Raw genomic sequence first — 25,800 nt, 5'->3', positions numbered from 1 at the left:
AATTTATTCCTTGTCAAACATCAAACTGACGTTCTGTTTTGTTATATTGATTTAAAAATATTAATTGTGGGAAGCTTCAAAGATGTACACAATAAATGTCAAGGGTAGTGATTTGCTAACAACAATTAGGAAAAGAGAATTATAGAAAGCACAGGAACATTTTCAGAAATGGGTTTTATTATATTTCATAGGCACCACTTACTTTACTTTTGGTGGGTTTTAATATTTGAATCAAAATAAAATAATAAGAATACATACGCGTTAAGTATTAAGCCAACAGATTAAAAACCCAGACCCCCAGGCCCCTCACTCTGGTTGTAGCTCTTGGATGCTATGGTGTGAGGACTGCTTTCTTTCAATGGCTGGTTGTCATTCAGGCTGGGTTGTCATGTGACTGCCTGTCTGTGCCTGCTGTACAGGTGAGCGGATGTTCTGCACAGCAAGTGTAGACAGGCAGACACATGACAACTCTGTCCAGCCAGGCCCTTGATTCCTTCAGGTTTCCTTTGCTCATGGACAGATACAATCAGCCTGTTTTCCAGATTAGGTGATTTTGGAGGGTGAGGGGAAAGGGAGAAAAACACACAGCAGAATTAAACATTAAAACATTATGGAACTAAAAACAAGTTAGACGTTGGACTTTATTCAGAAAGTACACTTATACATTTGTTCCAATGTGCTAACATGGAGATTTGGCATGACAGAAAACTCACATTAAAATTTTAAGGAAGAAGAAAGATTAAACACAAGATTTTTTCCCCTCAAATCCAATTCCTAGTATGACTGGCCCCCATGCAGTCAGAGTTCAGAGTAATTGAACCAGATGTTTTTCCTCTTTGCGAAAACTCTGCATATTTTAATACTGAAGCTAAAGATAAAGACTATGTTTATACATGTTTCTCGTAGTAGATAAGAACTATAACCTTGCTCTCGAAAAAGAAAATTGTCATTTACATGGTAACAGCAGCCATTTTCAGAATAATTAATGAGCATAATGTATTTGGCAACTGAACCAGTGGACTTTGGTTTCTGATTCTTTGATAGCGAGATTTTATATCTGAACAGGAATTTATTTAAACTTTTCAGTTTTCTTTTAAATGTATAGTTCCTAAGTATGGATGTGGAAGTCAAATAAAAGACAGTTGTGAGCTTAATTTTTCCATTGCTTAATCAACTTACAGGGTCATGAAATGAACCACCGGATGTGAACTGGAAAGTTGTTTCAGGGATGCTCTGAATGTGTTTTGGATATTATTAGTGTATGTACAGTTACAAAATACAACCTTAAACACTGAAAAGAAAAACTTATTTCATATCCAAAAACTAAATTCAGACTCTTTGCAAAATTTTCTTATTGTAAAGAAGAATTAATAATATTACATATATATATATAAAATGAAATTTGGGGGAGTCAAGAATGATTTTGGCTATTTTTAACATAAATGACTGATTCAAACATGTAAAGGTATTTAACAATTTACATCCCTTTTAGAAACAAAATATCCATAGAGGCAAAATTCCAAAGAGTAAAACTTCTTATTCAAAGAATGTATACTTGGAATTTTTCAAAGACCGTTATAAATGAAATAGCTTATTGTTTATCTTTAGTTATATTAATAAAATTTCAAGAGACTAGCAAAGCAACCTGGTAGAGAACAAAATAGTTTTTAGGGACTGAAAAATGACAGTTCTACTATTCTGAACTTTTATACAGTTACTAGATATGGCAAAGCTTTGACAAAGAATTGATAAATGCAATTTCTAGGTATTTAATTTCAAAAGTAAACAATTCTGTTCCTGTTCATCACTTCAGAGTAGAAGACTTTTTTCCTTCACAGAATTAAAAACATCAGTAAACTTGGCTGCTGTATAAATAATTGCAAAGTTAGATTATGCAAAGAACAAATGCCTGAAAACACTATCTTAGCTATTATTGTTGCATTCAGTGCAACAGAAAATAATTATAGAAATATTCACTTACAAAGAACATACTGGTAGAAATTAAAAGTTACTATATTTTATATAACTTTCCCTCGCTCTCCCATTAAAAATTTGATCCAGTTTATTGTGCTCAATTAAAGGAATGGTGCATGCAACCTGAAAAAATAAAAAGAAACATTTGTGAGTTCATATGTTATCCTTTAATTTGAAACAGTTTTATTATACCAATATATACAAAAACCTTTGAGCCTGAAAAATCAATCATAGCAGTTTTTCAAGTTGAAAAAAGTCTGACTGAAAAATAAGAAAAACTATCTACTCGTAAGGCTTTTGTGTGATTTATGTTTCTGATTGATTTTTAAAACACAGTTATAGTATGCATGTGGCATATGCATATTTCATAGTTACGTTTAACCTGCCCGAAGTTGGTAAAAGATGAAAGACTGAAAAAATTTCTGACTTTTTTTTTATCTCCCAAATGTTAGGATAAATATTACTTTACTCTTAAATTCCCAGTCAAAATATGAAAGAGCCATTACATTATTATCAATTTCTGTAATTTTTAAAGTATCTTTATTACACTTCATTTCCTTTTTGTCTTTTACTTTTTAAAGAAAAGTGCAAGAAGAGAAGTTTCTTCTAAACATTCTACAGTAAAATTACAACAAAGCAATTCCAGGAAATAGAGTGTCACCATACACAGAAAATTCAAATTGAAGTTTCAATTATTTTTTTTTAATTTCCTCCATTAGCCCTCTTTATTAAACTGATGTAAGACTTTTTCTTAACCGGAGACCTTTGAAAAAGTCCTAAACATTTATATCTATGTAATATGCGGGACACCAAAGGATAGAGGAATTTGAAGAAAGTTTCAATCTTAACTCAGGCATTTCCCTGACCTTCCAGTTATTTTAAGCTGGGATTTGTGAGTGATGGTCTCTTAGTTATTATTTGGCCATTACTGGATGGGTGGGCTAGTCCCCTTAGAGTAAGAGGAGTTGTTTTAAAAGAACAGATTCCTTATAAATAATTGAATGCTTTGGCTTCAATTGAAGATTTGTGTGAATGCGTGGGGTTTTTTTTTTTTTTTTTTTGATTTTTTTTACTTAACCAAACTGTACTTTCTTTTCCTCTGTTTGAAATTTCAACCCCTAAAACAAAAACAAAACAAAAAAAAGGGAAAAATTTCTTTCATTAGGATTTTATATCTAAAATCCTTCCCACAGGATGAAATGTTTGGGTGGTCTGTAGGCCAGAGGTGGAGGTAGATAGTATATTTTGGTCTTTTAAAAACATAAACATATTATCTGAGCGGAAAGCTCGAATGCCAAGCAGGAAGGATATTATGCCTATTGACTAATTGCAGGAAAGTGATCAGTGTGAAACTTTGCCCATTGTAAACAAACCGTCTTATTTTGAGATCCATGGCTTTACAGAAACATTTTAAAATTTCAGTGAACTGTTTTATATTGATCTTCTTTCAGTTACTGAATGGTGGGTTTGAATTTCCTTTTTCTTAGGTAGCGGAAAAAATTCTTTTAACGCAGTACTTAATTAATTGATCATTGATCATCCACACATTAAAATGGAAACTATTAAATTTCTCTGAAATGCAATTTGGACAGATCCTGCCAATAGATTTTTCTTTATGACCATGATGTTTAATTTTAACACACTTACCGTTATATCCAGGACAGTTTTAGTTGAAGATGCTCACAGTTGGTTAATTTCCTCTGGAATAGATGCCACGATCCCTAAAATATTTGTATATCTCCTTATAAAGTAATATCAAAATAATGTTAAGCATTATTCTAATCACCCTGGAAACAGATACAGTTATTATTTTAACATAATGTGTCTATAAATGTTGGTATGTGTACCAGTGCGTAGAGTGCCTTTTTGACTTCGTTTAGCAGTAGTTTATAAAATGATCTTTTACTTTTGATTGATCTTTAATTTAGCATACATGATTTAAAATACAGTACTACCCCTTTTCATTTGTTAAAAATTTGTCTCACAAATAGTTCTCCTTGGTTACCCCTTTACAAAGTAAATTTTGTGTTTTTGCTCTTGGATGTAAGCCAATGACACACTTGTATCTAGAAGTTAGCCCCAAAGTAAAATAAGTGAGAGGCTCCTAGGTTAGTTTCCCTGAAAAAATAAAAGGCTATTTATAAAAAAATTTAACTTAAAAATACATTAGATGAAAGCAAATTATTAAATTCATTTGTTTCTAGAGTAAAAAGTAAAAACCACAAAATTTGAGAAATCTTATATATTGCCAAAGTACTTTGTTGGTATCTTCCCCTGTTAGTGATTGTGTAAATTAAAATTGTTGGAAACAAACTCTCATAAATCACCTAATTTTTTTTTATGCTTTTCTATGTAAAAGCAACAGTACAGGTTTTAAAAGTCTCAAATGTTCTATTAAAATAATTAATTTGGGAATCTCTGAGTCATAAGAGAAGATAAAAGATGGCTTTAGCATATCAACTAAGTGAAAAATAGCTAAATTTCTACTGGCTGCTTCTATTTTAACTAAAAACTATAAGTAGATGAAAAAACTTGGGTGTTCCTTACACCAACCAGTTGCAGGATGATCTGAAAGATAAATTTTAAGTTGTTTTGACAAACAAAAAACTTGGGGAACCTTTTGAAATGAAATGTTTTGCAAAATGGAACCTGTGTCAGTTTTTAACTGTTGTAAAATATAAAAATAGAAAATTATTTGCTCAGAACAAAGGGATTACATTTACTTTCCACAAAAGCCTGTAGAAGAACATATGTTTCCATTTCACAGAAAGATTTTATGGTAGAAATAAATGGCAGTCGAAGGGGTGAGAGGTGAGTCAGTAACATTGTTCCAGAACTTTCTTTAAGAGACCCACCTCTAAAGTTCAGCACGGATCACACAGATCACATTGCAGTCCAGCCTTCCCTATTTTTCTCTTCAGGATTTCATTCAGTTTGAGGATTTTCTTCCCTCCTACCTTCCTCCCCCTCTCCCACCCTCCTTCACCTCCGAGACTGCTGGAAATTGACCAAAGAAAACTTCTGCCTTTCATTTACAAATTCCTTTTTTTTATCAGTAAGTTTCTAGACAAAGTACTTTATCATCTTAAATGCTGGGAGACATAGAAGCCTTGTAAAATGTAAGAGGCAAGACGTTTCAGCAGACCAGCAGTTCGTCAACAATTAAAAAAAAAGTCATGCAGAGATATGTATTATGGTATCTACCGACAGAGGCTTTAGTCTCTGATTTATTTAGTTGCTGACTCAGTTAGTTGTGGGTTGGTACTCATTTCTGGGCAAAAGTCCCATCTGTATTGTCTGGTGGGCAAAACTTGGCAGGCTCGTCGTTTATTGTTAGGAACTGTTATTCCTGATATTTATATTATGTAAGTAAATATTTAGAAAAATTCTACTCATATGGAATTTTGAAACTATCAGGTATTCTTTAGTTTGGGGCAAAATTCATTCAATCCCCAAATGCCCAAAGTTATGCATTTAACCTTCATTTATAATACTAGTCTCTGAATTATTAATTTCAGCAATTCAATACTAGTCTTGTTGAGTTATTCTTAAGTGTTCATAGTGAGTTTTTTCACATTTCATTTTTAAGTGGAAAAGCCTTTAAACTTAAGACACTCGGAATCACCAATGTTTAGAAATAATAAAGCATACAGTAAGTCACTACATACTATATACATCATTGCATTTAAAAATTCAACACATGGCAGTCTGTCACACATGGGACCCCTACCTCGGTTCCCATGGTCACAGACCAGGTGAGCAGTCACCAAGGCCTTACCCGCAGGTTTTCCCTCGAGTGGTCCGTTCTCAGCAGTGTCCCTGAGCACTTCTTGATCCCTAGCGTGCAAAACCTGTGAAGAGAAACACTGGGTGTGAGATTCAACAGAGGAGCAAACCAATGTCTTCTCCTTGGAAACAGCAAATTTTGTCCCCAGCAGTTCATGGCGTTGCTGTCCCTTGCCCAGTCTAACCAATGTGCAGACTACTGTACAACGGCATTGTCCTGAACAGGTAGTCTGAACACTGGGGCGACGGAGCAGGATCTCCAGAAGCTTCCAGCTGTGGACTTAAAATCCTCTCCCAGTCCTGGGAAGAGCCTCCCTTCCTGCACCAGGGGTGGATTCAGCTTTCCCCCCTGAATTCGGCCGCACTGACTGAGACGCACTCAAGGGCTGTGATTTCCAGTCTTGACGTGGCACATTTGCTGCAGACTAGGGAACTGGCAATGAATTTAGGACCAGGAAAAGGGGGAGGGCTGGGCTGGAGAGTCCATATATAGGATGATGTCACCCTGGGGAGGTTTGGGTATGTGCTGTGCCGCTGGAGAGACCGCTGGAATCGCCTGCTCTCAGACATGGGTCTGTGCATAAAATGGTACCAGATGTTCTCGTGTAATGTTAAGCAGTCATTTCATCTTCAGGCCAGATTTTTTTCCTCAACTGGGCAGGAAGTGGGCCCCAGTATGGAAAAGCTGTAAAAAAAAGAGTCAAGATGTACAGTTCTGCTGTGGCCAACTGAAAGTGAGTTAAGAGTAGCTGTACAAATTCGCCGTCTGATCCAGGCTAGAGAAGTCATTTGAAGATAGAGAGGAGATAAAATAGTAAACAGAAAGTTGAACACTGGAAGGCAGAGCTCATTTGGAAATCTTTTTGGAGCTTTCCCGCGGTACTTTATTTTCTGGTGTTTCACTCGTCAGAAAGGGCAGATAAGTTTTGTTATTTTTCCCCCCTCTTTCCCTCCTCCTCCTCGTCTGTTGGATCTGTCAGCGGCTTGCAGGCTGCTCTAGACTTGAGCAGTAATTATAGCAACTTCCTGAAAGTGAAGCCCCCATGAAAAGTCTGGAGAAATGTTCTTTGTCATGGCCTCTGCATGAGTAATTAGTTCCACATGTGGCCTTCCTAGTTTCCCTCAGCTATTTTGGCTGGCTCTTTGAATGCTGTGCTATAGCTTTACCTAAAGAAACTTTAAAGTTTTGATTTCAGGCAACCACAATGCAGTGATGACTCTGATCTCCTAACAAATTGCCTCTGGCAGATGCACGCTGTTAGGTGTAACTGTTTTTCACTGGTGATTCCTGACTCTGTTTTAGTGCTTTTGTTTTGTTTGCGTGGTATTCTGTTGCTTAGTTTTAGCCCTAGGTAAGTAAATCTGTTGAAATTTGCCAAGTGTGGGCTTGACCAAACGTTACAAGGTGTTAGCGCCCTAACACCGGCTTTTCTCCCTGTGTTTTTTCTATTTTCCATTATAATATTGTTGATTTTTGTGAAAGGGAAGTTCTCTGACTTTCCCTCCACAGATCTCTGATTAGTGTTAGAGTTGCTTCAAACAAGAGTTTGATTAATTGGTCCTCCAGACAGATCACAATGTGAGAAAAGTTTTAGGTGGCTTCCAAATTTAGTTCGACTGACCAAACTAAGAAATGTAGCATTGTTTTAAGAACTGCAGCCAAAGCATTTGATTTCTACTGGCCTTCTGCAGTGCTTTTCAGAAGTAGAAAAACATACCTCTTTTATATACATTGGGTGGAATGTTTTAAAATACTTCAAGTGAGAACCGGTCGAAAGCATTTGGTTTTAATAAAATGGTTTATTGTAAATTAACATACCACCAAGAGTTCAAAAATGATTACAAGGCCTGGTTACCTTGTGAGGGAGATTAAATATGGTGAAAACGAGTTATCTTGACACTTAGGATGGAACAATAAAATTAGTGGGAATCGTGTCATTCGTAGATTTAAAGTCACCAATGGAAATCACAGAAATTACTTCATATCACTGTAAACTTTGCTTGAGAAAGCCAGTACAGCTCAACTTTCTTTTCCCCATAGAACATTGGAATAAGTGTAACTGTGGTTAAATACGATCTAGTAGTCTTTTTACATGTGGATACTAATTCCATCTGTCTTAAGTATCTATGCATTTATTCATTAAATCATCGTAGAGAAGCTGTGAGTCAGTAGTCCACCAGCAATCCACCCTTGCAGGGGCACCAATCAGAGCTGAGGGGGAGTGGTGTACACCCACAGTGGTAGGCCTTGGAGAGGCTGACAGAGGAGGATCACAAGTTTGAGACGTACCTGGACAATTCAGCCAGACTATGTTTCTATACAAACAAACAAGCCAACATACAAATGGCTGGCGGTGTAGTTCATTTTGAAATCCTGGATTCAGTCACACACACACACACACACACACACACATACACACAAAGATAAAATATTTTTTCTTTGTGTTTCTGTTTATATCAGCAGACAAGTTTTGGAAATTTTTGTTGAAGCAAGTGGAAGGGGATTCTGATTGGAGTGTGCTATGATTTCATCTTGGTTTATACACTGTGTCATCTCAAATGGTTCTGCCTATGGTACATGAAGCTTTCATGCTCAAGGCACTTTTATTTACACTTGTCTTTGAGGCTTTTGAGTCATCTGTGTTTTTTGGGAGGGGGTACCAGTAACTGAACTTAGGACATCGCACTTTCCAGGCAGGCACTGCGCCACTGAGCTAAACCCCTTGAGTGAATCATCTTAAGCGATTTTCTCCAGAAACAGTTATAAAGGTTCCATTTGCCTTAGCATGTGTGCCTGGCTCTTTGGGCTTCCAGTTGACTAATACTTTTAGAATTATCTTTCCTCCAGAGTAGTTCAGGAAGTATTTGTTCTTGCCTACTCATAGGTTGGTAACGTACCAAGGACTAGGCATACCAGAGTAAGATGATCTGAGCTCTGCCCTCACTTATGTTAGCAACTTGTGATCAGATTCAGTGTGAAAGGTCTACCATGCACTCATGGAAAGTCCTTGGCATTGATCTGGAGTTGGCTTGAAGAATTTTTACTGTCTGAGAAGTTATCAGTTGAATGCCTGGAATGTACTGGACCCTAGAAAGCAGCACTGCACATGTCAAAGACTTGACTTTAACGATCTAAAGTTTCTTAACTTACTAATTTCAAAAGCCATCGGTAAAGTCATTATTGAATCAATGGATTACTTTGAGTGACTATGGAATTTGCTCTATTTTAAAAATGTGTGCAAAAACCTCTGCTTTAGTTGATTATTATTTCCAAACGTGGCAAATTTTTATGACTTTAGAAATTCTCAAATTGGTTCCAGGACTGAGACTTGTTTTTTGTACCAATGCAGCAGCAGTATTACTAGGGTTTACATACAATTTGTGATATTCGGAAATGCATACTTCAGCTAATATTTTTATAGCTTTAATATTATTTTGTAACAAGATTAATACATCGGTATTAAAAAAGTTCCAACAACAAAGAAGTATGGAAACATAAGTTGATTATAGTCCCTTCCAAACTGACAACCCTTTCTACCTATACAAATTAATAATGTAATTCCTTTTAATAGTTTCTCAGTGGTCATTTTATAGCTTCTTTGCAGTTTACAAAAATCCTTTCACATATAATGTATTAGTTTCTTATAGTAACCCTATAATCAAGCCATCATTTTCATCCTTTTATTGATGATGAAATCAAGTCTCGCAGAGGTTAAGCATATTACTTTGTGATTACAGTGAATAAAACCCTGATTTGTATCCCACTTCATACAAAAAGCATATTGTCAGCTTAACAGGGCATCTTCCCCTACTGTATTTTTATAATGCTTATATTACCTGCTATTCAAATGTCAATTATTTGGTGTTCAGTCATAGATTTTATTTTATTTTACTTTATTTTATTACATTTTTTTGAGACAGGGTCTCACCATACAGTTCAAGCTGGTCTTAACTCACCATGTAGCCCAGGCTGGCATTGGACTTGCTTCAATCCTCCTGCCTTATTCTCCTGAGTGCTGGGATTAATGGTGTACACTACCACACCTGGCTTTGTTGTAGGTTTTGTACTGAAATGTTATCTGCATTATTTGTTAGTTCACATATTGGATCTTTCGCTAGATAGAGTATAAGCTTTGAAGATAGGGACTGATATATATATGTACTATTTGGTTTGAGTGGCTTGTAATAGGCCACTAAGCTAACTGTTAAAAAAGTAAGCAAAGCTAATTAGTATGCCAGTGATCTCTGATCAAGTTTTCTCATAATTATTTAGGACTTTAAATGGAAAACAGTGCAATGTTAACATTTGTGTAGCTGTACTATGCCTATAAATCAGATTACATTACTCTTTTTGAAATAAATATGAACACTGGGGCAAACCACATTTCCTTGCTTATTTTTGGTCTTCTAATTTTCCGGAAGCACCCTGTGCAACGGTGGATCATACAGTCTTGTGTTCAAAGCAGGATCCAACCAAACTGTGATGTTTCTCGCTGTTTTTTGCTTCCCAGTTTATAGCTCTGATAAAAATCTAGTTGACCTCAGTTCACTGTGAATTAAAGATGACAACCTCACTTAGATTAGCATTGTGTTTTGTGGATTAGCACAGTTTTATGTTGTTGGAGGCAATGCAGTCCTCTAATCTGCAGTGTTTCCTAGTTTGTTAGAGCCCAGAGGAATAGGAGATTTGCTGTAGGAAAGACTTCCACTTTTCTTCTTTTGTCTGACTTGCAAAACAAATGGGTGCTTTCTAATCATGGTAAGGAAGGGCCTTTCCAGGGAAAGAAGCATAGCAGTCTGCAAAACAGAGCAGAAATATTCCAGAGGAGTTAAGATTTTTCCGTCGCTGACTGAAAGAGAAGTTAAGTTACAACAACTATAAATCATAAACTTCGTGTAACTGATTTTACAATCTTGAAAAGCTTACAAAAGGCAAACATTGTGAGAGGGTTGATTTTAAAACATACATTTATGAATGCATGTTTTGTTTTGCCTGTTTCTAGAGTTTCCATAACTGAGTCTATTTATTTAGAAATCAGCCCCTAACCAAAAGCAGTATATGTTTTATGAACATTCTTTCCTCAAATCAATTGAGAAGATAAGGTTACATCTTGGGAGTTTTACTAACCACTGGTGTGCAGAGCAGCCATTTCTGTATTTCAGTAACATAATATATCCCTCCAGCAGGCAAACAAAAGTCTGACTGTATGGAATACTAGTCACATGAAGGTAAGCACATGATTTATGACTTGCGTGATCTCGATGCCTTGCCTTGAAATCTTTAGGGGAAGGTGAATAAAGGGGCTGGAAGGTTGGCCTTGTTATGTAGCTTGTAAGTGAGAGCATAGTAGGATCACAGTCTGCCTCACAAGCTGATGAATATCACGTTAATTCTAGGTGCTCCTGTGGACTTCTCCATTACAATCAGATTTTAAAACCAGCAGCGGTTCACTTGGGCAAGAGAAACATGGTATCCTTGTGGCACTGACAAGTTTTGTATATTGACTCCTGATGTCTTGATATCACCATTTTATTTCTTTACTATGTTTCAGAAGTAAGCATATATGATAGCTCAATACATAAAGACTGAGGCAGGAAGATTACAAGTTTGAACTTGGTGAGACTGTATCTCAAAATAATCAAAAAGGGCTTCACATAATATGTTCGTATAAAGACACAGGATTAATACTCATTTGCAACATGTAAATAACCTTTCAACATGAACTAATTGTATAGCAAGTGCTTTTCTTTGGTATGTAAAACTAAAGTGGAAATTTCCATAGTGACACAAATAAACGTATTTTAATATGGTTTAACATGTTCCTGGGGAGCTCTAGCAAATTCTCCAGAGACTAAATAGAATTGAGAATCCAGTCAATGTGTTTGCAATGTACACAACTAAATCAACTTATGTTGATTCAAATTCCTTTTGGAAATTCATATAGTTGTGTTTCCCCTTTTGCGTATTCCAGAGGATTATGAATCCTAAAATAAAAACAATGTGCCACGTATTATGAAAGTGTGACTATATTTACCTAAAGACTTGGAGCTTCTAAAATAATGGATTCATTGCATAAGTGCAAGTACTGTATTCTGAGTAAGACAAGAAACTTCCTAGCACATGTGTATTTCTTTGTGGCTAATGTGCTCAACTTGAATCCCTATCCACATAAAAGGCAAAAAAGTAGTTTACAAAACAGTAGTTTTTGACTCTGTGTGGGTAGGTGGGTGGGTGGTACTGGGCACTGAACGCAAGGTTTCATCTCTGCTTACAGTTAAGGCAGCCCGAGCTCACTGGATCAGTGTACTGGGAGATCCAGAGGCAGCTATCAAGGCTGGAAGCCACGCTCCATGGCCGGCCAGGCCACCTTGGCAAATTGCTTAACTGTTCCAAGTGCTGGTGTCCTTATCTATCACATGGGTTTTTTCCTGAGCATTAAGTGAGTTAATGTGTGAGAAGAGCTCGGAATGGGGTCAGACTCAGGGTAGGCGTTGTGGGTAGGATGCTCCTGTGAAAACATACAGCCACCCGCCTTTATTCAGTCACTGACACTGAGAGCTCAGGGAGAAAGTGTGACATTTTTGTCACAATTTTATAATCTCATGGGGTAAAGAAACCAATCTTTAGCAGTGAAATGAGCCATACTAGAAGAAAATGCTTGATTCTGAAAGGAAGACAACAGAATTGTTTTTAAAACACTGTGTGGAAGCTTTGGAGAATCTGAAAAACCAATAATAACCATATTCTTCTCAAGTTTGCCTGCTTTTGATATATGTATTAAAATATATACATACGTAAAATATAGTTATATGTTACAAATGTACATTGCTCACATATCTACATAAGAATATGTGCATTTGTATGTATATAAGTATATATGTATACATGTTTATAGCAAACCTGATCATACCAATATGAGAGTTATCAACACCCAAATGAAATCTTCTTGCTTTTTAAAATAGCATTCTTTAAAGCTAGAGCATATGTAGTGAAGTTCTGTTTTTTTTTTTATAATCTTAGATTCATGTATAGTTTTCTTTTTTAAAAACTATGCCTATAATACAGCTTTACTACAAGAGTAGAAGATTAACAAAAGCATCTTGGGTAAGACAAATCTTTGTAGTTTTGCAATTGCAGCATTTTAAGGGAGTTAGTTTCTGTATCTGTAGATTTCACCAACCTTATTTGAAAGCCAGCCACACCCAGACACACACACACACACACACACACACACACACACACACACACACACACAGGTACCAGGCATTCTGTTTTGTTTGAGGAGCACACACTTTACTCCCAGTTTTCTATGCCATAACAAAATGTTTTTTTCTGGTGTAATTTGCTTCATTCCTTTTTCATCTAATTTTTAAAATAGTGAACTAGCTTTGTTTCCATTTGGCCAAAATGGATTATGATTGTTTTGGGGCACGTTTTTGTTTGCTGGAGAATTGGTAGATTTTTAAGCAGCTTTTTTCCTTGAGGAATCTGTACTGCACTGAAAATGAGCCATTTGAGTGGTACCTGGCCAATGTGTCTGTCAACCCATGCAGCAGGTGCTTGGGTCATTGTGCCCACACTGGCATTTTTCATAGTCTTTTGAAGTTATTAGCAAAGGACTCACTAACTGATGCTGGTCTATTTGTTTTCACATTTCCTGAAAAGAAAATACAAGAGCCAAGAATATGTTGTTTAAAATGAGTCCTTGATTTTTTTCAGAAGTAACTGCATTTGCCACTGGTGAAGCCACTCTGAGGAAGTGGCATTCCCTCCCCTTTCTCATGATTCCAGACTGTGACATTTTCAGTCCCACATTTCACTTGGTTAAGTTTTGGAAAATTGAGTCCTGTATTTTTTTTTGTAATTTTTAACAAAAAATAAGAAAGCTAATGGGATTTGATTTTCTAGTACATTTTGCCTTGTCTGTTTCATAAATCAACTTTAATTTTGGTTCCATCTTAGCCTTCATATCACAAAAGTAGTTGGTATTAGACACCCAGTATTAAGGTTAGATCAGATTCAATGTTAGTGTTGTCTGCATTTATTATTGCTTCATTTGATTTTGTTTAGGTTATATGCTGTAGATTTAGAGTAATCTAGATGTATATTCTTCTGCAACATTCTTACATAATTTTGAATCCATTTGACTATATATGTATACACAAAGTTTCCTGAAAAATTCTTCTCCACTTAAAACTACCATCTCCATGGTACATGTCTAGTTTATATTCAATACCGGAGAGTTTCATTGAATTTTTTGTGTTTACGTATGCGACAAAAACTATTTAGAAAGTTAAGTTAAAACTGTCTTAACTATTTGAGATAATTTTCATATTACATTACTCCTTGTTTACCAGTGTAGAGTATGATTGTGAAATAGACATTTTAAATTAACATGCACAGTGAAAACACTACATCTGAGTCTCTCAGTGTGGAACAGATGATTGGTGATTTAGTATCCCTATATGTTTATTTGCTTATATTTAATTTTAAACTTTGTTCTTAAATAAATTTCACTTATTTGTCATTAAATAAAACTTTTGCTTTCTTGTATTCAACTGAGATACAAGAGAAGAAGAAATACCAGGGCAGACGGGTTTGTGCTTAGCTCTGCCCGTTTTTCCTTTGTCCAGTGTTGTGAAGATACCTAACTCAGAAGAGGCTGACAGCCTGATTAGATAGTGCGGGTAATATGAACTGAGAAGCTTTTGAAACCACTCTGCAGTTGTTTGCAGAATTGTTACGGCACGTCCTGGGGCAGCGCTCTGGCATATCCCATTTTTACCCTCGCGGACTTCTGTGCTGCTCTGTCAGTGTGATACTTTTCCGGTGGCTCATTACTGTTTCTCTCGGCTCCTGTTGTCAGAAAATGGAATGAATGGCTAATAAAAATGTGTTTGGATCCTCAAGAAGGCCTTGATTCTTCTTAAATTTTCAGTAGGACAAATTTAACCTTACATTAGTTAAAAACTGCTAGCTGGGAGTGATTGACACACCCCTGTAATCCTAGCACCTCTGGGAGACTGAAGCAGGAAGGTCTCAAATTCAAGCCCAGCCTGGACAACTTAGACATGGGATGAGATCTTGTCAAAAAATAAACAAAGGACCAGGGGTGTAGCTCAGTGTGAAGGCCCTGGGTTCAATCTCAAGTGCCAAACAACCAAAAGAACATTAAATTGTTTTATAATTCCATGTGGCCTTTTACCTCTAGAAGCCACTGGCCTTGAGTTTTTTTTTTTTAAACTTAAACAAAATGTTAAATGTCTTCAGAAGGGAGGAGAGAGAATGGCAGAATAGTATATTGACCATATCATTTTATTTTAAATCAGGTTTCTTATGGCTCCAAAGAAAATTACATATCAAATATTTCCAGATGGCTCATATAATTCCTACTGTCTGTTCTGTTCATTCATCCATTTGTTGCTTATAATCTGCTGGTTCTTCTTAAAGTGTTTTTGACTTGTCCTGGCATCTATATCTTATCTTTCCAGCTTGGTTACTCACTCCTTGAGGCCAGGGGCTTTCCTGAGGTTTATACCTGTTCCTCACAATGGTTTCCCAAATGGAATCTAGTGGATAAACACGAATTGATCAACCTGAGATTTTCCTGAATGGGTAGAGTCAAAGAAAGAGGACTCCCTATTAAACAAAAGTCAAGGCCACTAAACATCACTTTTTAGATTACATGATGTCATCTTTGTTTTTCTTCACAAAACCACTAAAACTGCAATGGAGACGGCTTTAAGACAGTGCATTTGAGAGTGCGCTGAGAACGCGCCACAGAAGATGCCATCTTACTTAGAAAGCACTCAAGGAGGAATTTTTTTAGATGCATGTCTGCTGGGAAACTGCTGCCAGGAGAAATGTGGAAACCACATGAAATTCACTACATAAAGAAATCTGGTTTCCATTTCTGCACTGCATTTTCTGCTAGCAGGAAGAAGATAAACAAGCTGTTTCAAGCTAAAGTGAATGGCCAAGGGATTAAATTTTAAAATCCTGTATCTTAAATGTATTTTGGAATTTGTGAAATTCAATCTCATCACACGGGGTCCTTTAAGAAGGGAGCAAATGTGTTGAGTCGCCTGGTCTAAGCTATCTCAGTGGAATGGATGAGTAATCTGCTTCCTGTTGATGTGTAGAAACACAATTATAACATTTGCTTCAGCTGAAATTAAAATGAAGTTTTATTCTAGTCTTTGTTAGACAGACATTATTTTGGGAATAAGGAGTGGGGAGAAAGCAATAAAATGTTTCTTTTTTTCCCCTTTATGATTAGTTTTAGATCAGCTCTTTTAAGGATGGGAAAACTCTAACCTAGGGTTTTAATATAGCTATTTAAGCCTTGTTTATGAAAAAGTGGAGGGGTGGAGGGAGATGAGAGGAGAGAGGGTGATTTTTTTTTAATTTTCCAAAAATTTTTCTTCAGATTCTTTTTCAGCATACTATTAAGTAATTCTTTTACAGTTTAAATTTGAGGTTGACAAATGGAATAAATCCAGTTAAGATAAAAAGTATAGAGACTAATGAAGTATTAACATTTGAAGCAGTCAGACTGGGATTTTTCTTTACAATCACAGATCATATGTAGCCCTGTTTAGGAGTAATGGGCATGCATTTCTGAATTTAGGAGACTGTCTGCTTTGAAAAAGTCTGTGAGATTAGGAAAATTATAAAATTAAATTTACATATGTAAGTACGTTAAAATCTTTCCTTCCGTAGATTAATTTCTTTCCCATTTTATGGTGGGGAAAGGAGGCTGAGTTAACCAAGACTTATTTTATATACCTTATTTAACATTTTTGAAATTTTAACTTCTAATCTGGAAACTCTTAGATGATTAAATTTAACAGTGAACACATAATTTGTCTAAGAATAGATTTATAGTCCAGGAGACTTATACTCTTGGAAAGTACCATTTTCCAGATGAGATGTAAAAACAAACCACCAGTGACCCCATTCATTTTTTCTTTCATTCACACCATAAACATTTATCTCAGTTCTGCCTTGGTGGATTCTGGGCTATAGATACAAAGGTGACTAGTATACAACTCATGGCTTCAGGTGAGTTTCCCAAGGGTGTCTTAAAGAACAAAACACTCACTTTCTTCTTTGCATTTGCACAAATGTATATATTTGTGTAAAAATGGACCTTTTCAGTTTTGCTGTCGTTAGGCGTCCCAGGGTAAAGGCTGAGGGTAGAGACTGTGTCTTGCACTAGCCAACCCAGGAATCTGCTGTTTTTCTGTATAATTTCTGCGCAACCTGGGAGTTTTGCTTATCATTGTGACAGATTCATCTGTAGAAAGAAGATGGTAAGAGCTTTTACTTAACAGAGATTTTGTGAGGAATGTAGGATTAGTCTATGAGAGCTTTCAACATAACATTTAGTATGTATTCAGCATATGAACAGATTCCAGTTTCAGGGGAATTTTCAAGATATTTTACAAGCAGGAAAACGGGGAACCAACCAGTGAACACTGATGTTGGCTCCAAAGATCTGATAAGGCAACACTGCACTAGTGTGGATGGCGTGGGTGTCACTCATGTAGCCTCTGCTGGTATTATTATTTTTGAAACTTTCAAAACTCAGCCTTATGCCCCATCATTACGTCAATTTGGGGAGCCTGACCCTTGACCAGGATCCAGATACTTTTAGATGCTTTCAATCTGCTTTTTTGAATTCTTAGTTTAAAGTACATAGAATTAGTATAGGTTTATTTTCATTTTAAAGACAATTTTAGTGTGTTTTTCTTGGATGATAATTTCTAGAAAGATACTACAACCCAGTCTTGGGTTTTCTGTTTCTTTCCTCTGTCATTGATTGGCAAATTGCCAGAATGTAGGCTTTTAAAAATTTTTCCCTTTTCTTCTCCCTCTTGTCTTCCCCTCCTCATCCTCTTCCTTTTCTTCCTTCTTATCTTCTCTTTTCCTCTCATTTCTCTCCCTTCATCTTCTTTCTTCTAGTAAAAGAAAAATACCATTGAAAGTTAATCATCTTGGATTATTTTAAAAATAGATTTTATGTTATAAATAAATTTCTTCTTTGTAGTAGTTGGGCACTACTTTTGGTAAGGATGTCATGAGTGTAAGAACATTTTAGGGGGATTAAAAAACAAAATATTGTACCTATCAAAAAATATTGTCCTTTTGTAATGAGAAAACTTGGTTCCTAATACTATGACTTCCCAATCTGTTATGAATGGTTAAGTCACTCTGTAAAGGTTTCCACATCTACTAAGCTGAGATGATAATGATAACATAAAGTTAATGCTGATAATGAAAATGATAACCTTTTCATAGGGTATCATGAGCATCAAGTGTATAAAATATACATTTCAATTAAGTCATTTAACTTTTATACTTATCAAACACTTAGGCTGTAGTTAATGTTCAATAAATTCATTTCATTCATTTAGTATACCTTTAGAGTATTTGTGTGTCATATATTATTCTAGGATTGAGGTTACCACAGCAAATGAAACAGACAAACCTTCTGTGCATGTGGCGATCCAGTGCAATGGAAAGAAAATATAGCAAAGAGAGGAAATAGAAAACCTGTGATTGAAGTTATAATATTAAATGGGACAGTGAGGAAAATGATATTGGAGAATATTTGCAAGCAGGGAGAGTGGGAACATGCAGGTTGTTGTGAGATGAGCCTTTCAAATGTCAGGAGAACAGTGTGTGCAAAGGCCCTTGGGCATGAGTGTGTCTAGAGGCCAGAAAGCCTGGAATAGAGGGGAAAGAGTAGGTGATGAGGTCAGTATCAGAGATCTCACTGGTGCAGTGAGGAGTATAGAAAGGAGCATCAGGGACACCAGCAAAGACTATTTGCTGGAGAAGATAAGACTTTAAAAACGAGTGGATTATAAAGAAGCCTATAGAAAAAGGAGCACATTCTTTTTTAATGGAAAGAACACTAACAAAGCTAGAGTGGACGGTAGATCTGCCTGGAGGGCATCCGAGTCATCCAGGACAGAGAATATGGTGTGGAAAAGGAGGGAGCAGCGCTGGATGTTCAGTGAGAATGGGTGATGGTGGACTTTGAAAGCTAGACAGGTGACTTCGGATTTGTGCTGAGTAAAAAATAGATGTATTCAATCAATAGGAGTAAACCAAAGAAAAAAATCTTGAAGTTCAAATTTAAAATCCATATATAAACTATGTACATAGCATCCTGTGAGATATTTACAGGGAAAAATAAATTTAAAATTTTATTCATAGCTTTGGCATATAATAATGAAAAATTGATACTTTAAAATAAGTATTTACTATTTAAAATTTTCTACAATGTGAGCTACAGTTTTGAGGATCAAGGCTTAATAAAGTAGATGTTGCTCTTTTTGTGGCACTAGGGATGGAAGCCAAGGCTTTTGCACTGAGCTACCCTCTTTAAAATTTTTGATTTTGAGACCAAGTCTTGCTAAATTTGCCCAGGCAGGGCTCAAACCTTCAACTCTCCTACCTCAAGCTTCCTGAATACTGGAATAGATTTCACATTAAATGTAAAGGTCATAGACTCTTGTGTAAATAATCTTTGTGTTGATAAACATATGGCAGGAGTCTAATTCTAGGGTTTAAGCATAGGATTGTTTTGCTTGCTGATACATACACATGATTACGTACTCAAAAATATGGTATAAAATGAGGGAGGCCGGGGAGTAAAAGTCATTTTAAGAGGGCACACAGTTCCTTTGGAAAGTTATTTTGCAACTTGAGAGACCCATCAGCAACATTTATTGATTTCTGCCTGTAATTTTCTATTCAGTAGAAAGCCATGCAAAACAGTGGAGAAGGACTTTTATGGCCTCTGAATTTGAATAGATTCCTCAGACTAGCAAATGTCCTCCGCGGCTCATATTTTTGTCATACAGTCTCTTTAGAAGAAGAAGTTTCACTTGAGAATAAATTTGTACTTCAGAATGACTTTTCCGTGTTCCTGCTGTAGTGAGTTTGTCTTACGTAGACTTAGCGTCCATGACTGCCATGGTGCATATAGTCTGCCCCAGGGGAATATTTCATATGGATTGGTGCTACTTAGAAATTTAGCATATGTATAAACATGTTTCTTTACCTTCTAAAGTGAGTGAGACTCAGTGCTAAATTGACTTTTAAGTAATAGATGATGTGACCACCAAATGTGATACAGAGTAAAATGTTAGGAAATTACTGATTCTCTTCCTCGCTTCATTCGTATTTTGTGGCAGGAATTTGGTGACACATGGGCCCTCTCTGTTACTAAGTTTCCTGAGTATCTCTGTGAAACAGATGCAAAATATCAGATAATGCTTAAAATAAGTTTGCACTAAAGGGCCATATAAAGTTACTGATCTGGTTTATGCTATAGATCTGAGTTACTTTAAAAAAATCCTTTTATCACATTAATAGGTTGAAATAATAAGACATAATTTTGGTTTGGGGATTAGCTTTTACTCTTTTTTGCAGTAATTTTGATGATTTACTTCAGAATAAGTTTGCTAGCCTCTGAATGACACTAGATTAGCCAAGAGTGTTATTTCCTGTGTATTTACTGTTCAAGCAATGAATAAACAATAAAATGCACTCCAGAAGAGCAAATGAAGGACACAGACTACAGAGAACAAAGTGGGACGTGATTGTTATCACAGTCTCTTTCTCAGATTAATTTCATCGTTATGGGACTTTCACTAAGATATTTTTTAAAAGTGTATTGCAACAGCTAATGAAATAACTGGGATATGAGGTAAATCATGGGGGAGGAAATGCTGTGATATAAATCAATGGAGAGTTGAGCTTCCCCTTGCTTAGCATTGGTCTTATTTATTTAATGAGATGTGGTGCATTTTAATGCCCACACTTTAAGAGAGGCCTGAAAAATTAGAAAGAGATATCACAGATGAGCAATTAAGATGATTCGAAATCTGGAGTCTGGTACTATATGCGGCAAAGGGAGAGCAGAGAGGTAGTTTAAGAAAAAAGGTGTTGTTTTGACTGGGAAAGAATCTTAATATTGACTCAGTAGCCTTTAAATAAATTAGATTTCAGTGGAAGAAGGATGTTCAGCTGCAGTTCATCTTCCAAAGGAAAGTAAACAAAATAAATTAGTGTAAATTGCTACCAGAGATGTAGATTGAGCAGAAGGAATTGATTGCTGTTAAACTCCAGGGCGAACCATTTTAATAGCTTATAGTCTTTCACTGATTAACTTTTGAAAATGGAATTTATCCAACGGGTTGGATGATTGGTTATCTTATTTTCTAAAATCACAATTCTCTAAGACAATAATTTAGTTAAAATGCACTTGCAAAGACACTGAAAAAGTCATTCCGTCATTTTGTTAGATTTCATGGCGCTAGTGTACTTCAAATTATGCATTCAACACGAATTTTGGATATAAATTAATGTTAGTAAGTGTTTTTATAGTGGTAGGAAGCATAGAAATAGGTGCTGCTATTGTCATTAAAAATGCATAATTTCTTGCCTATTTTGCTTTTGATTATTTATGTACAGTTTTATATAATTAAAATACTTTTAAACAGTATAATAGCATGAGATATCAATTGTTAAGCTTATCAACTTTGAGATTTCCTTTAGAGAATTTATAATTTATAGGGTCAAAAATATCATTTTAGGTCAAATAATACATGTAAGGCTGCTTTCCAAATGTTTGGTCAGAAATTCTGACCTGCTGATTGATGTTAGGTAGCTTAATGTTAGAAGTTGCCATGGCAACAATTACTCAGAAACAAAAACATCCAAACAGATTTTCTTAAAAAAAAAAAAGAAAGAAAGAAAGAAAGATGGTTATTTGAATGAACTTTTCCTGCTCTAAAAATATTAAGTTAGAAAGGTAATATTTCTTTGTCTACCTTTTTATATTTTTTGTTTTGAATTTTGTGAATATATTGTTGATTTTAAAATTTATATTATCATAGTATAATTTTTAAGATTAATTGTTTTGTTTTATAAACAAACTGTCCTGAAATTCTTCTTTAAAACTCAGACAAAAATCACATTTCTCAGAATAATTAACTTTATTTTCATCTATATTCATTATGCGAGAGTGTTATGATTTTCATTAAAGTAAGGCTTCACTTAAAATGCTTCAGTAATAGATGCCACAGGGATTCTGCGGGTGAATATCTGTCAAGTGTTTTAAATAATTTGTTAATATGAAACCTACATCCTTTTCAAAGGACTGACATGTGTTTGATAGAATTCTATCTATTCACAAAAGAATGGGTCCTGGAAACTTATTTTTCCTAGTGTTATTGAAGTATATTTGATAAGTCAGTTTGTATGGTGTATATATCTCATATATAATATTCTTCAATATATACATAATATATACACATTGTGAAATGATTATCACAATGAGGCGAATTAGCATATTCATCATCTTACCAGTTGCCTTTTTCTGTGAGTGTGATGAGAATACTTAAGGCCAACTTTCTAGGATATTTCAAGTCTACAGTATAATACAGTATTATTAACTACAGTCACTGTGTTATATATTAGGTCTGTAGAATTTGTTTTTCATCTTACAAAGTTTATGCCCTTTGACCACCATCTCTCAGAGCTCGGTAAGGTCTCTTTCTATTCTCTTTTTCTGTGAATTCAACTCTTTTTGTGTATGTAAGTGCCATTATGTGGATACTATACATATATAAGTGATGTAATGCAGAATTTGTCTTTATGCATCTGATTTATTTCATTTATCATAATGTCTTCTGGGCTCATTTGTGTGTTAACAAATGACAGGATTCAGCTTTTGAAGGTTGAATAACATTCCATTATAGGATATCTATCACACATTCTTTTCTTGGCTGTGTGTGTGTGGTGCTGAGATGGAACCCAGAACCTTGTGCGTACAAGGCAAGAGTTCTACCACTGAGTCACATCGCCAACTCTATATCACGTATTCTTTATCTGTTCATCTCACTAGGTACTTGTTTCCGTAGCTTAGCTGCAGTGAACAAAGTTGAAACTTTATAACAATAATGAGCTGAGGTTTTCATATGAGTAAAGAAAATACTGTCGTGTTCAGTGCATTTGTAATGCTACCACAGAATGCCCCAGGCTGAACACTTTGTGAAAAAGTTCATTTAGCTCCAGGTTCTGAAGCTGAGAAGTCCAAGACCAAGGCACAACATATAGCAACTGCATTGTGATGTGGCCGAGGGTGTCCCGTGATGAAAGGGGATAAGTGCAAGGGGAAAAATGAATAATAGGGGAGGGGGACCTGAGTTCTTTCTTATATCAGAAATCCACTGCCATGGGAACTAACCTGCTCCTAGATAAGAGCATTAACCTGTTAACTGCTAGCACTGTATAAAAATAAAATATAAGGGAAAAAAATAAAATATTTTTTATTTGTGTAAAATAAAAGGGAAGAAAAGAGAATGGATGTTGTTTTAGACCTGATTCTGAAGTAACAGGATGAACCCTGAAGCAATCAGCAATGTAAATGCTGTATTCAGATCAGTTTTGTGGCCAGAGGATCAGAAATACCTAAGTCCCCACAGGAGCACAGCAACTACTCCCCTTATGGTTTCCGAGGAAGGAATAATGGCAGAGAAAAGCAAAATAGCACCTCATTGTCTGGTGATTTGGTCCCAAATCCCAGTGCAAAGAACCCTGGCAGCCTGGGCCAGACCACCTATCCGGAGCAGCTGCCTCTGCTGAGGTGGTGGGCTCCACAGAGCTTCAGACCAAAGCAGGCTTCATCTACTGTAATACCTGGACTTTTGCATCATGTCACACTCCAGCCACACAGCAGAACGAATCAAGACTGACATGTTTGGGCCTAGGGGACACCAGTCTTGGCCTTCAACATGCCAAGTGCAGGAAATGAGCCTCGCACTCCTGTGCTGAGCTCTTCCTTTCAATCCCCTTCGCAAGGGAGGCTGAACTACTGAGCTACAGCAAGTCATCTCCCAGGGGCCAAGCAGTATATAAGGAAGGTGGGGGATGGGCGTGGAGTTAAAGGGCATTTTGTCCTCTGGATGACAGGTTTGCAGTACTGACGGTGGCCAAAGGTGGTTGAGCTCCATTGCTCTTTGTAGTTCTCAGTTTCAAAGCCCACATTCCTCATGGTTAAGCTCATGCCACATGCAACTGTTTGTTCTGTAGCATAAATGTAACTTTGTCACTTTTGCCAGGATCACAGGTTTTCTTGTGATCCAGTTTTGGAAACGGTTCACTTCCGTTCTACCTGAAGAGGCAATCTAGTAATCTGGGTTACATGCATAGATGTAATGAAGACTTAACTGGTCTCTGTTTCGATTCATACTTCAAGACTAGAGCTTTATTGGGTGAAACTTGGGCGGAAACGCTCTACAATGGTTTTGTAACTCTTTGATAAATCTTAAACTTATGGCAAAATATAAAATTTTTCAAAAAGTGAGAAATGAAAGAACAAGGTGATAATCTCTTCCAGAAAAAGTGTGAAAGTATGTCTTTAAGAGGAGAACGATGTTTCTGTGTTTGATACACAAACACACAAATGTATACATTTTCTGTCACATTGTCCCAAAACCTTTAGCTCAAGTTCATTCACCTTGGAATTTAAAATCTCTTAATAGAGTCCTACGCTACCTTTCAGTGCTGTGGGTTACCGTTACCTGCTGCAGATGCTTAGCCAAAGCAGGCCACTCCCTGCCCTGCAATGGAGATTTTCTTGTAAGATGCCACCCCCATCTTTCTGCCACCAAATCTGTAGTGATTCTACAAGGAGCATTTAAAGATTCACTTTTTCCATGAACCCTCTTTACGTACCTCCTGTCCAACGAAGCACCTAATTCTCCTGTTCTCTTAAAGTAAATATTGCCTCCAAACTTTCAGACTGCTGCCAACTCTGTTACCTCTAGAAACGGGCATCAAGTTAGCATTAGAGCTGAATCTTGTGGGAAAGTTATCCAATGTGGGTTTTAATACATTTCTGAATTCCAACTGTCTAGTTCAAGCAAGGCACCTAGATGATAGTATACATTTGATTAATATTTGTGGAATTGGTATTATGAATGTCCTATGGCCTTCTGAGAGCTATCGATTGAATTTCCTTGAACTCTCTTTGCCTCTGTACTCTAAAATCCTGAAATGGCAAAAGCGATACTGTCAGGCAGCAACAAAAACTTAGTCATTTTCAGTTCTATATAAATGGCGGAGGTTTATGTTCTTACTGAATTTTAAACTAAGAATTTCTCATTCTTCACAACAAATTCATGTTGCTCTTTTCTCATTATTCAGATCTCATCTTATTTACTTGGAGCAAACAGGTACATGTAATTTGACTCAAATGATTTATCAAAACCATTGTACTGAGAATTAAAATCTAGCTACAATTATTTAGCTCACGATGTTCCAAAGTATCAGATTAAGAACTAGAGGTGTAGAGGTTCTAAGTTTTTGAACTCTTCCTTGATAACGCATAGGACCACAATAAAACTTGCTTTTAAAGTGCACTTTCCTGAGATTAATTTCTGATGATTCCTATAGAACACTACAGAGGGAAAACATGGGCATACCATCTCTGGCAGTAATTATACTCTTAAAATTTCATGGGTTACCTATGTGGTGTTTTCCTGAGCATTAGTACAGCTTTGGTCTATTTCAGAATAAAACACACATGCCATGATACATCCTAATTCACCCTGAAGTTGCTTGCAGTGGTGCTAAATTCTTTTTAATAAATGAATGCCTTTTGATTATTAGTTATTTAATACAGTCTCCCTGTATAGACTGGTACAACCACTGTGGATATCAGTGTGAAGGTTCCTCAAAAAACTAGGATTAAAGGTCACATTTCACATAAATATTCCCCTTTTGGGCATCTTACCAGAAAAATGAAAAGCATCATACCACAGCGATATATGTGTACCCATGTTTATAGCTTAACAATTTATAATAGCTAAATCTTGGAAATAATGCAAATGCTCATCAACTGAGGAATGAATAAAATGATGTGGTATTTTGACATTCTTCTCAGCACATGGGACATTCTCCAAAATAGATCATGTATTAGCTGACGAATCATGTTTAAGTAAATGTACAGGAAC

General features: G+C 36.1%; 1 protein-coding gene and 1 long non-coding RNA gene across 8 annotated transcripts in view; one reads left to right on the top strand and one right to left on the bottom strand.

The window, feature by feature from the left end:
* Dnm3 (dynamin 3) overlaps window positions 1-25,800 on the top strand; it is a 548,406-nt gene that overhangs the window by 282,136 nt on the left and 240,470 nt on the right. The gene's annotated exons all lie outside the window — the stretch shown is intronic.
* Window positions 156-6,618, bottom strand: LOC106028751 (uncharacterized). 2 transcript variants are annotated; one of them, XR_001202366.3, is made up of 4 exons: window positions 6,140-6,618; window positions 5,753-5,825; window positions 3,622-3,695; window positions 156-2,097 (listed from the first exon to the last, which is right to left on the bottom strand). It is a non-coding gene; the product is annotated as an uncharacterized LOC106028751 (long non-coding RNA). The 2 variants fall into 2 exon arrangements; XR_001202365.3 differs by lacking the exon at window positions 6,140-6,618 and having other exon boundaries at window positions 5,753-6,133.

The sequence above is a fragment of the Cavia porcellus genome, unplaced genomic scaffold, assembly GCF_034190915.1.
Source record: "Cavia porcellus strain 051 isolate PalLab524CR breed Dunkin Hartley unplaced genomic scaffold, mCavPor4.1 scaffold_29, whole genome shotgun sequence".
NCBI classification, from domain to species: domain Eukaryota; kingdom Metazoa; phylum Chordata; class Mammalia; order Rodentia; family Caviidae; genus Cavia; species Cavia porcellus.
This window is presented reverse-complemented; position numbering and strand designations above follow the sequence as displayed.